Here is a 12,164-nt window from a genome sequence, read left to right as displayed (position 1 = left end):
CATGAGAACGGCCATACTGGGTCAGACCAACGTTCCATGCAGCCCAGTATCCTGTCTGCTGACAGTGGCCAATACCAGATGCCCAGAGGGAGGGGGAGGCGGACACAACAAGTAATCCTCACGTGATCCCTCCCCTATAATCAATCTCCAGACAAACAAAGACTAGGGACACCATTCCTACCCATCGTGGCTAATAGTCACTGGTGGACCTAACCTCATAGAATTATACAACCATAGAGCTGGAAGAGACCTTAGAAGGTCATCAAGTCCAGGCCCCTGCTCTTGGCAGGACCAATCCCAACTAAATCAACCCAGCCAGGGCCTTGTCAAGTTGAGACAAACACCTCTAGGGATGGAGACTCCACTACTTCCCTAGGTAACGCATTCCAGTGCTTCACTACCCTCCTGGGCTGTGTCCAGACTCAGGGGTTTTTTCGAAAAAAGTAGCCTTTTTTCGAAAAAACCTCACCTGCGTCTAGACTGCAGCCGCGTTCTTTCGATGGCGGTAAACCTCAATTTACGAGGAAGAACGCCTTCTTTCGAAAGTTCCTCTTTCGAAAGAAGACGTTCTTGAATGTAAATAGGGCTTCTTTGAAAGAGAGCATCCAGACTCACTGGATGCTTTCTTTCGAAAAAGCAAGCCGCTTTTTCGAACGTTCAACGTGCAGTCTAGACGCTCTCTTTCGAAAGAGGCTCTTTCGAAAGTATCTTTCGAAAGAGGCTCTTTCGAAAGAGGCTTGCAGTCTAGACATAGCCCTAGTGAAATAGTTTTTCCTAATATCCAATCTGGACCTCTCTTACCACAACTTGAGACCATTGCTCCTTGTTCTGCCATCTGTCACTACTGAGAACAGCCTTTCTCCATCCTCTTTGGAACCTCCCTTCAGGAAGTTGAAGGCTGCTATCAAATCCCCCCTCACTCTTCGCTTCTGCAGACTGAACAAACCCAACTCCCTCAGTCTCTCCTCATAGGTCATATGCTCCAGCCCCCTAATCATTTTGGTTGCCCTCCGCCAGACCCTCTCCAATGCGCCCACATCCTTTTTGTAGTGGGGGGCCCAGAACTGGACACAATACTCCAAATGTGGTCTCACCAGAGCCGAATAAAGGGGAATAATGACATCTCTGGATCTGCTGGCAATGCTCCTCCTAACGTAGCCTAATATGCCATTAGCACTCTTGGCTACAAGGGCACACTTTTGACTCATATCCAGCTTCTCATCCCCTGTAACCCCCAGGTCCTTTTCTGCAGAACTACTACTTAGCTGGTTGGTCCCCTGCCTGTAACAATGCTTGGGATTCTTCTGTCCCAAGTGCAGGACTCTGCACTTGTCCTTGTTGAACCTCATCAGATTTCTTGTGGCCCAATCCTCCAATTTGTCTAAGTCACTCAGCACCCTATCTCTGCCCTCAGGTGTATCTACCTCTCCCTGTACCTTGGTATCATCCGCAAACTTGCTAAGGGTGCAATCAATCCCATCATCCAGATCATTAATAAAGATATTGTACAAAACCGGCCCTAGAATCGAACTTTGGGGCACTCCACTAGAAACCGACCGCCATCCTGTCATCAAGCCGTTGATCACTACCCGCTGGGCCCAGCCTTCTAGCCAGCTTTCAATCCATTTTACCGTCCATTTATCCAATCCACATTCCCATAACTTGCTGGCAAGAATATTGTGGGAGACCGTATCAAAAGCCTTGCTAAAGTCAAGGTATATCACATCCACTGACTTTCCCACATCCACAGAGCCAGTTACCTCATCATAGAAGCTAATCAGATTGGTCAGGTCCAACTTTCCCTTTGTGAATCCATGCTGACCATTCCTAATCACTTTCCTTTCTTCCAAGTGCCTCAAAATGGATTCCTTAAGGATCCCTTCCATGATTTTTCCAGGAACTGAGGTAAGACTGACCTGCCTATAGTTCCCTGGATCATCCTTCTTCCCTTTTTTGAAGATGGGCACTACATTTGCTCTTTTCCAATCATCCGGGATTTCTCTCGATCTCCACGACTTTTCAAAGATAATGGCCAAAGGCTCCTCAATGACATTTTCCAACTCCCTCAGTACCCTCGGATGCATTCAGTCTGGACCCATGGATTTGCGTACGTTTAGCTTTTCTAAATAGTTCCTAACCTATTCTTTACCCACCAAGGGCTGTCCATCTTCATCCCATCTTGCGTCACTTAGTGCATTAGTCCGGGAGCCCACCTTGTCCGTGAATAGAGGCAAAGAAAGCATTGAGTACTTCAGCTTTCCCCACATCATCTGTCACTAGGCTACCTCCTTCATCCAGTTCTGATCACCTTCTTCTTATTAACATGCCTGTAGAAACCTTCCTTGTTATCCTTCACATCCTTAGCTAGTCGCAATTCGATCTGTGCTTTCGCTTTCCTGATAACCCCCCGGCATTCTCGAGCTATACATTTAAACCCCTCCCTGGACAATTGTCCAAGTTTCCACTTTTTGTAAGCTTCCTTTTTGTGCTTAAGTTCACCAAGGATTTCCCTCATAAGCTAATCCGGTCTCCTACCTCCATGAATCTCTCTAGCTACTTTTTTAACCCTGTTAAAGTCCTAGCCTTCACCACATTCTGAGTGAAGAAAAACTTCCTTTTGTTTGTTTTAAGCCTGCTGCCTATTAAAGTATAGTAGGGAACACCGGTGCCGAGGACAGTGTTCAACCAGAGATAAGGAGGGATGGTCAATGAGGTGAGGACAGGTTGCCATACATGGTACCAGAAGTGGGTTAGGAGACTACACTGCTGAAGAAGGGAAATGTCTACTACCTTAAAGGTGAAGGGCAGAAGAACAAACCAAAACATTTCTTCTTATTTTTGGAAGACATATTCTGTATGCTGGAGGCCCAACAGGGGAAGACGCGTGCTGTACTCCTGCATCTACTAGAAGGGCAAGCACAACAGCAAGTTTAGAACTAGAACAGACGCAACAAAAACAGTCTCTATAATATCTGGAAAAGTGAAGGTGAGCAAGTGAAATAATTTTGGGAGAAGATAATTCTCTCAGAGCAGTACCACATCTAGCATAAATATACCTAAATGATGACCCAGAAGTGTTTTGAGCACTTTTGATAGGATAGCAACCAGAGCAAGGCAGGCTGCTCTTAAACAGCTCAAGTGGCCCAATTCTTCTCAGGAAAAGCTATTGCAGATCCCAAACTTTGTCTGGCAAGCATATATGGTTCTAGAAGATGGTATCAGAGACCATTTTGGATAGACTGGGACTCCTCTGAAAGCATATTGCCAGCAGTTTAAGACAGAACCTTCCCCCATAGCATAAACCCTAGAGTGGCAGTACAATGTCTATGGGATCTGGTAACACAACAGTTACAGTCCAACACAAACTCATTAAATAAGGTCAGAAATCTTTTAGCCTTAGAACAGTTTCTAAGGGCCTTAGTGCTAAAGCCCAAAGCTGGGTCTAGAAGTTTTGGCCAACTTCAGTTAATGAAGCCATGGAGAGATTGGAGGTCTGTATGGAAGTTCCTAATACTAAATAACCCAAACAAGAGATTAAGGGGAACATTCTGAGGGAAACAAGGTTTTAGAGCACTTTGACCAAGGGATGGAAAAGGGGACAAATGAGGGAGAAATTCGGAGACACATCGGATGTGTCTAGACTACAGGGTTTTGTCGACAAAAGTGGACTTTTGTTAAGAGAACTATACCTGCATCTACACAGGTAAACCCGTTGACGGCGGTAAACCTCATTCTACGAGGAATAATGTCTTTTGTTGACAGATTTCTGTTGACAGAAGGCATTATTGCATCTACACTGTCCTTTGCGTCTACACTGTCATGTCGCCAAAGTGGCTTGCTTTGTCGACAACTGGATGTAATCTAGATGCTCGTTGTCGATGGAAGTTTTGTCGACAGTATCTGTCGACAAAACCTGTCGACAAAAGCCTGTAGTCTAAATGTACCTATATGTACCTAAGAAACTGGAAAAAATAGCAATGCTTCAGTCACCAGATATCTGGGACAGGAACCCAGGAATTGGTCAGGAGAACACAGTTGTGTGGTTTTGATGTGACTAACAGGGACGTATAGGAAAGGACTACTCAATCACATAGTGCAGCTACTTGGGCTGTATTACAGCCAACCATGTGATTTGGGATATTTCATCAGGCAGGGCACACTCCAAACTAAGAGGTAACTACAAAAGAGGATGGCCTGGAAATGAGAGGACTAACTAACTCCAGTGGTCCTCAGATCCTATTTTGGGAAGCAGCCTCCCCATCAGAGAATTGTCTAGTATTCACTAGTGCCCATTTCACGTGGTATATGGAAAGACGAAGGTTAATCTGACAACAAAAGAGGTAGCGATCGAATGGCAAGACTGGATAAAATATCTGAGGGTTGGCATGGAAAGAGCCATGGCAAACTGGAGCTAGAAAAGATGAAAGCCTCATGACAAAGTAAAAATGGAGGCAGCAAATCAAGAGCAAGAATCTGTTCAGAGAGGACAAGATCTGGCAGAGAAGAAGTTGGCAGAAATTTGAACAGGCCTTTAGCTGCATTGCAAACCAGGAAACCACGTGACAATGGGACTTCAATCTCCAGAACTCCACAGCATGTTCTTTCTAAAGTGAATTTGTGGGAGGCAGGCATCCTGCATGAGGGAGATGAGAAGGTGCCTGGATTATGGACCTTGACCTGCCACCCAGAGGCTGGACCAGAAGTGGAGAGTACATGATCCTGGAACTTCAGGATAGATTAACTACTACAGAGGAGGCTTTGCAAATAAATGTGACATTAAGACTACAGGAAAGAATGTTACTGATCTCCCAGCTAGTTGAGAAAAATAATTTGTTCACCTGCATGCATGACTTAAAGAGCTGCAATTGGTAACTTTTACTGGAACTTCTTTGAGAGGTGATACATGATGAAATTAACTCCCATCGCCAGTAATACAAGGAACAGGACACATGTAGTCATGCCATGCACCTGGGGCAGAGGTGGAAAGTGACTAACCAACTTTTGGACAGGGGAGGCAGAACTAAATCATGTAAGTAGACTGAGAGAGCTGAGTAGGGAGAGAGACTGCAGTGGAGACTTGAGAAAGAACTAAGGCTACGTCTAGACTGCAAGCCTCTTTCGAAAGAGGCTTTTTCAAAAGATACTTTCGAAATAGAGTGTCTAGACTGCAAGCAGTACTTTCGAAAAAGCAAGCCGCAGTCTGGATGCTCTCTTTCTAAAAAGCCCTGTTTGCATTCAAGAACGCCTTTTTTTGAAAGAGCACTTTCGAAAAAAGGCATTCTTCCTCGTGAAATGAGGTTTTCCACCGTCGAAAGAAAAGCCACGTGAGGGAGGAATGGGGTACGAGCCCCCGATGAGGAGGACTGGGGTGGCTCGGCGGTCTCCTCAGTGTGGAAGCTCTCCTGCAGCCCCCAAATTGACCCTGCCCCCCCCTCCCCGGATGGCAGCCTGTGGCAAGTGCAGCCGGGCTGATGGCTGAGTGTTGTGATGTGCCGAGTGTGGGCATTCAGGGCACTCCAAGCCAAGACTGCTTTGCAAGCGGGGCACCCCTGAGAACTGTGTGTCCGGGGTGGGGGTCGGGACCCTTTAAGTACAGCCCTCAGCTAGCCTGAGACAGCAGCTCCACGCTCTAAGTCCTAATCTGACGCCCTGCCGGCACTGCTTCCGGCCATCCTTAACCTCGGTTCAGGGTCCACTCAATGTGGACATGCTAGTTCGAATTAGCAAAATGTTAATTCGAACTAGTTTTTAGGTCTAGATGCGCTAATTCAAATTAGCTTAGTTCGAATTAATTAAGTTAGTTCGAATTAGCGCTGTAGTGTAGACATACCCTTAGTGTGTCCTTAACTTTGGTGTCAATTTATTTAAGTGCTTTGCTGAACAAAGAGGGCGGAGGAGGGCTATACTATAGGCTGCTGCGAGTCAAGTAGAGAGAGAAGCCCTTTTGCTAAGGAATCTACATTTGATCTGCACATACCCAAGGAAGCATCTGTATAGAGCAGAGATTTGCTACTGGTCCTTAGGAACATTGAGCAACCCTGTTTGTCTAAGTGGAATGGCGCTGTTGTTAGGGAAAGAAGTTGAAGGGGCAGGGCTTGAAACAGCAATTTAGGGCTCCGGAACAGAACAATGAATAAGTACCCTGTCCCCCTCTCTCGGCTGGAGCCGCTGGCCTGTCCCCTCACCCCCAGAGAAACCCCAAGCACAGTCCCTTGATCAGAAGCTTCTCTCTTCAGTCACTGCTCTGTCCCCTCTTGCCCAGAGGACCCCAGGGCTGGCTGCAGCTTGGTTCCTCACCTCACCTCCTGTCCACAGACCCAGCCCAAAGGAATTTGCTACTCAGCTGCAACAAAATCTGTGTGGGGGATATCAAAAGTGTCTTTGAAGAGATGCTTTTCTTCAGAGCAGGTTGGGTCTGGGGAAGGAAGGGGAGGAAAGCTCAGGATTCCTCTGAGTAAGGGAGGCTGAGACAGGCTAGAACTCCTGGGGTGGTGGTGGTGGGGACACTGAGGCAGTGGCGGATATAGGGCAGGGCGAGCGGGGCAGCTGCCCCGGGCCCCGTGCTTCAATAGGCCCCGTGCACGCACTCTGCACACGCTATTTCTGGTCAGCTGCTGTCGAGGCACAAGCGCGAAACGCTACTTCTGGTCGGCTGCTGCCAAGGCGCATGCACGAAATTGTGCTGCCCTGGGCCCTGCAACGCTGCCCTGGGCCCCGCAAAATTATCATCCGCCCCTGCACTGAGGCCTTCTCCATGGGGAGTAGGGGCAGTTTGTGGCTTGACTGAGAGAGGAAGGTGGCGGGGATCTCGCAGCTCCAGCCATGTGGGGAGTGAGAGGGGGAGATCAGGAGCAAGTGGGAAAAAATGGAGACAGGGGCTAGCTTCCCCCCAGGTGGGCTCCCCTGCATCTCCCCAACATCCATGCCTGCAGCCCACTGTAAGGGTTCCTGGATGCTGCTACCATGGCAGTGGCTGGGGCCTCTTAGACCTTTTAAATTGCCCCGATACCTGTGCAATTATCACCTTCTCCCTCTTCCTCCCCCTGCACCGTCAGCAGACATGAATAGATGTGAAGAAAGGGAATGGCTGGGATATAGGTGCTTAAATAAAAATGACATTTTAAATTTTTTCAGTTAGCGCCAATTGCAAGCCCATACTAGATGCTCACACAAGTGTTATACTTCGAAGAAACGGAGAGAAAGGGCAGGCAGGAAGGCAACCCACTGACAGACAAACTTATCGTGTCTTAGTGTTTCTGCAAGTCTATCAGTCTGCAGTCCTCCATCCTGACAAAGAATAAAGTGCCATGGCTAGAAATTTTGCTCGTTATTCATTGCTGTTTTCTCACAATCTTCACATGCAACCCTACAACTTCAAGTCCTAACAGAAATGCTTTTTAACTTACATTGTAAAAATGTAATATCAAATCTAGTCAGTACAAAATTTTTCAGTTACATATATAGCAGAAGCTAGTAAACATCTTTTAACCTTTCAACAACTGGGACTTTGACATAACTCCACAAGAAACACATAGCCCACTGCCAATGGAAATTGTGATTTGTTCAGGACCTTTGCAAAACAGCTCCTAAAATATTTTCAGTAATTTCAGGAAATAGAGACTGTGGTGTCTGAGCTGCAAAAAATGTTGATTGGATTAAGTAGGTTTTACCCATGAAAGCTCATGATACTATCTATTTTTTTAACCCCAAGGGGCTTGACTACACTAGGAAATTATTCTGAAATAACTTATTTTTGAAATAATTCCCAAAATAACTATTTTGAAATAGGTGTCCACACTATAGGGAAGCCTCAAAATTAGTCCAAGGGAGGCTCTCTAATGTGGATGCACTACTTCGACTTAGAGCCCCAGGAAACAATGGGGAGTAATTAATCTGAATGACTCTGGGGAGTAGTTATTTTGAAATAGCAGCTGTAGAGCATCCACACTACCACTATTATGAAATAAGTATTTCAAAATAAGTATTATTCCTCAGAGAAAGCAGGAGTTATTTTGAAAAACCAGCCACTTATTTTGAAATAATGGGCTTGGTAATGTGGACACTCCACTTGTTATTTCAAAATAAAACAAGTTAAAGTTAGAGTAACACGGGCTATCCCTCTGAGACAGAAAAGAGGCATTCTGTGAAACAGGGATCATTTTGGACATTCCATTAAAGCTGGGAGTAGAGGGAATTAACAAACTAATCATTCTTTCCCCCTGCTTTTTCATGAAAATGCTTTTACCTACAACTGTTTCCATACATAATGATTTACTATGATTAATTGCCTATTTTTTCTTGGAATTATGAAATGTTCTTAATTCAATATTTAAGCAATTCTGAGACAACTTGTTCTTTTGCAGTTCACAATACTACTTAGGAAGCAAAAGAGCTCATTAAATTAATTCAAGAGAAGCCATTATAATTTTATTCCAGTTCTATCTTGAGCATGTGCTAATATATAAAAACAACATTAAATAAGCCATGGAAAATGCAATTCAAATATTAAATATTTAAAAACTGGCGCACACACAAATAGTTTATGCAGTTTGGAGACTTATGCCCTGCAGATGTTATGGCATTCAGAAAGCAGGAGACACCACTGGATTATGGCGGTGGTTGTTGGGAGGGATTATAGAATCCTTAAAATGTGTTCTTAGTTTCTGGACTGGGGTGTATGTCCCAAGCATTACATGGATTTCAGGAGAACCATGGGATTGTGGAGGGGAGTGACTGAGGGTAGATTTTGCGGAAAAAATAAGTTCAACAAAATACTCTAGGCTATTACATTGTGTTCCCTTTTACACTGTTCCATTTGTGCATGGTGGTAACAAACTGAACAGTTAGTCATGGAGGAATTTGCTTGGTTGGGGATTTCTTGGGAGGCAGAGGCATCACTGAACTCTGGCCATTTACAGACACCAGAATGACCCCTTAATACATTAGTCTATCCAGTATAAGTTGTGACAGCCCTAAGGCTTCACCAAAAATGAAACAGACCCACTGCCAGCCTCACAATATGCAAAGACATTACTTTTAAGCTGTTTTCCCTCCACTTGATTCCTATGCTGAACTGAGCTGATAGTTAAGCCCCCTGTGTCCAAAGAGGTAGAATTTCCTTCTTGTTACAACGGAATAGTCCACTACAGGGAGGAGTTTGGCCTAAAAATTTAATTTAATACATTATTTTCAGAATTTTAAAGTAGAAAAATCATGTAAATAAAACAGAGAAAAAGCTAAACTTTGCTTAATAAAAGATGAAAAGGGAGCTAAACTGATTTATTTGCATATTTTCCTATCCCAGTACTAAAACTATTCACAACCTTTTCTTGTAACTTAAAAATGGCCAGTGCTATCACTGACAAAAAACAAAACAAAGCAAATAAAAAACCCACTGCCTGAATTTCATGATAAATGGCTTGGCAGATCATGAATTGAGAACATACTTTCCTGCTTGAATAAAAAATTTGAAAGCTGCTAGAATTGGAGTTACTCTCCTTTAACAATTGGTGATGTCATCTTCTGTAGTTCATAATACAATATAAATGATGTAGTAGCATGACTAGTATGTTATAAAAGAACTACAGAAAAGTGGTGAAATTTGCAAATTATATGACCACATCAAAGGCAGTGAAACAGAAACAATTCTATTTAGTGTCTTCAGATGGCAATATGGTTGCCAGCCATTTGTGTTTTTACTATCTTTTGATGCCTGTATGTATTTTATACATCTCTATTTTCAGACTTTTCACTTTGCTGTGAATGGAGCAAATAGTATTATGTGGTGCTGTCTGGGTTAGTGCCCTTGATCATTAGGAAGCTCAAGTGACTCGGTTAATTAGAATTTACAAAGGTTTCTCCACTTCATAATGCCCTGTAATAATTGCTACCCAACCAATTAGAATACCTGTTAATGAGCAATCAGTCATTCTAATCAAGAAAATTCTGAGTTCTTTCAAGAAGAGTAATTAAATCTGCTGAAAGTGGAATTGGATTTGATTACTTATGCCTATTCTTCATACAGATAGTTGAGCAAATATTTGAGATTTAACTATTTTATTCATGCATCAGAGACTGACCAAGGACAAGAAATGTGCCCACTTGATATGGGATTTGAAATAGGTCTATTCGTGTACGGAAAATTACAAAGTTTACATGATTAGGAATTTAGCAGAATTCCTTTCACCTATCTTAAAAAAGAAATCTTCAAATACCTAATCATCACTCCATTTGGAAGCTATTTTGTACACATGACACAAATGTGTCTCATTTATTTTTCTTCCATTTATTCTGGAATACACACTACACAGTCCTAAAGCCTTTCCATGTTTTTCTCCCTGTCTCTTAACTTTCCCCATTAAAGTTATACATTACTTTGCTGACATATTTCCCCTCTTAACAACTGTAGCACTACAATCAGACTCCAGATCTTCCAGCTGTTCTTACAATCACTAATCAAAGCACAACTGTGGACGTAATGCTTGTAATTTAATCTGCTGCCAGTTTCCATCCTTGGTTTGTGACAATGATTTCTAAGATAAGGTGCTGGTGGCATACTCTGATGGATATCCATATCACAAATCTCCATCACAGGACTGGGATGAAAGCTCAATCTGCTGTCAAAAGGTGTGCTTAGAAGTGCTCCTCAATTTAGGGATTTAAAATGATCTCTTGAACCCCAGTGAATTCTGCTGATGGCAATACAGTAGCCCTAGTTTAAACAGTTTTGTAAAAATAGAGGATACAAAACACTGAAAGCAGTAAAATAAAACATAACCATTATAATCTACTTTACAAGGATAAATGTTTACTCTCAGCCAAAATCACCAAGGGATACCAGCTACCTAACAGTTAAAAAAAAATCCTCCTTTCCAGCGAAACAGAGCACATTTCAGAGAAAGCTATTTAAATTGTACAACACATAATGCAGCCGCCAAGCACTTGTAAAGGTGGGAATGTACCTTAATAGGAATGCTTTAACAGCCTGATCCGGCAAAACTGCTTGTCCACCTAAAAAGACAGAAACCATGGTTGTTACCATTAAAGAGAAATCAAGAAACTATTTCATAACTCTGATGGAGTCAGAGTTTGGAAAGATTAACACAGAGATTGCTTCAGATTAGCTTTGAACAAAGATATGGCTAGTGAGCTAAATTTGGGTAAATCTCTTGTATATGCTGCATGTGGCTCATTTTTTGTAAGTCATAATAACCAAATGATTCCTCCTGGTTTAAGTGAGAGCACTTGTGTAAGAAAGTGCCTGCCTAATGTGTGCAAGGACTGAAGGAAAGTAGGCCTCTATGATGCAAAATGTTAGGATAGGTCTTCAAGATGCCTTTGAAATGAAAGATGTTGGAGATGAACATTATTGAAATACTAATTACACACGTTGTGCATTCTCAGTACCACTTTGTCAATATTCACCTAAAGTCTTAGTAAGAGAATATGACATACCGAAACATTAATTGCTTCTATAGTATATTACACAAAGTACTTTGTATGAGATGATATCATGTTGTGGCTGTACATGCTTGTTATGTTTTGATTTGAAGTAAAGTGAGTTAAATAGGCTTCTCTGTGCAATTACTTAGAGTGTGTGGAATGCTTCATGTACATTATACTACACAGACAATTGTTACCTTGCTATGTATCACTGGTATATTGAGCACCTGACTTGCATCTTTTTTAGATAATTGGCAGGGATCATTTCATATTGAGAGAAACAGGTGCAGAAAAATCATGATCTATCAAATTGCTTCATACAGAACAGATCTGAGACTCAGTGTTCCTAAGATTCTCCCCTTCCTTTCTAGAACCATTCATCACTGTAACCATTCATGTCACTGAATGGGGCTGTTAGAGTTGGATGAAGCTTCTCTTCCTAGGGAGAAGAGTGGGAAAGTCACAGTAGAGAGACACATGGAAACCCTGCTGTCAGAGAGTGAGGCTTCTTCTTTACTTGCAGGTTGTGCTGAACCAGAAATCAAACCCAGGTCTTGTTTATTACAGAGCAAACTAACAGTGAATGGCCAATCCAGCCACAAGGCAGCATCAGATCAGTGACCATCACCACTTACTGAATAAAGACACAGAGACTGAATGAGTCAGATTGTTCAGATCCCATATTCTGAAGGGACTCCCAATTTTTTATTCCAGAATGAAGC

The 12,164-nt window shown here is 43.0% G+C and overlaps 1 protein-coding gene across 1 annotated transcript in view; it reads right to left on the bottom strand.

Annotated features, from left to right (window-relative positions):
• The window catches only part of CDH12 (cadherin 12), a 785,724-nt gene extending 774,713 nt beyond the window's left edge, over positions 1-11,011 (bottom strand). The window contains exon 1 of the mRNA XM_075921427.1: positions 10,962-11,011. The gene's annotated coding sequence lies outside the window, so the exon portion shown is untranslated. The remainder of the gene's footprint in view (positions 1-10,961) is intronic.
• Positions 11,012-12,164: the final 1,153 nt, after the last annotated feature.

Source organism: Pelodiscus sinensis, chromosome 2 (assembly GCF_049634645.1).
Source record: "Pelodiscus sinensis isolate JC-2024 chromosome 2, ASM4963464v1, whole genome shotgun sequence".
NCBI classification, from domain to species: domain Eukaryota; kingdom Metazoa; phylum Chordata; order Testudines; family Trionychidae; genus Pelodiscus; species Pelodiscus sinensis.
The sequence above is the reverse complement of the archived record's forward strand: the minus strand, read 5'-3'. Positions and strand labels throughout refer to the sequence as shown.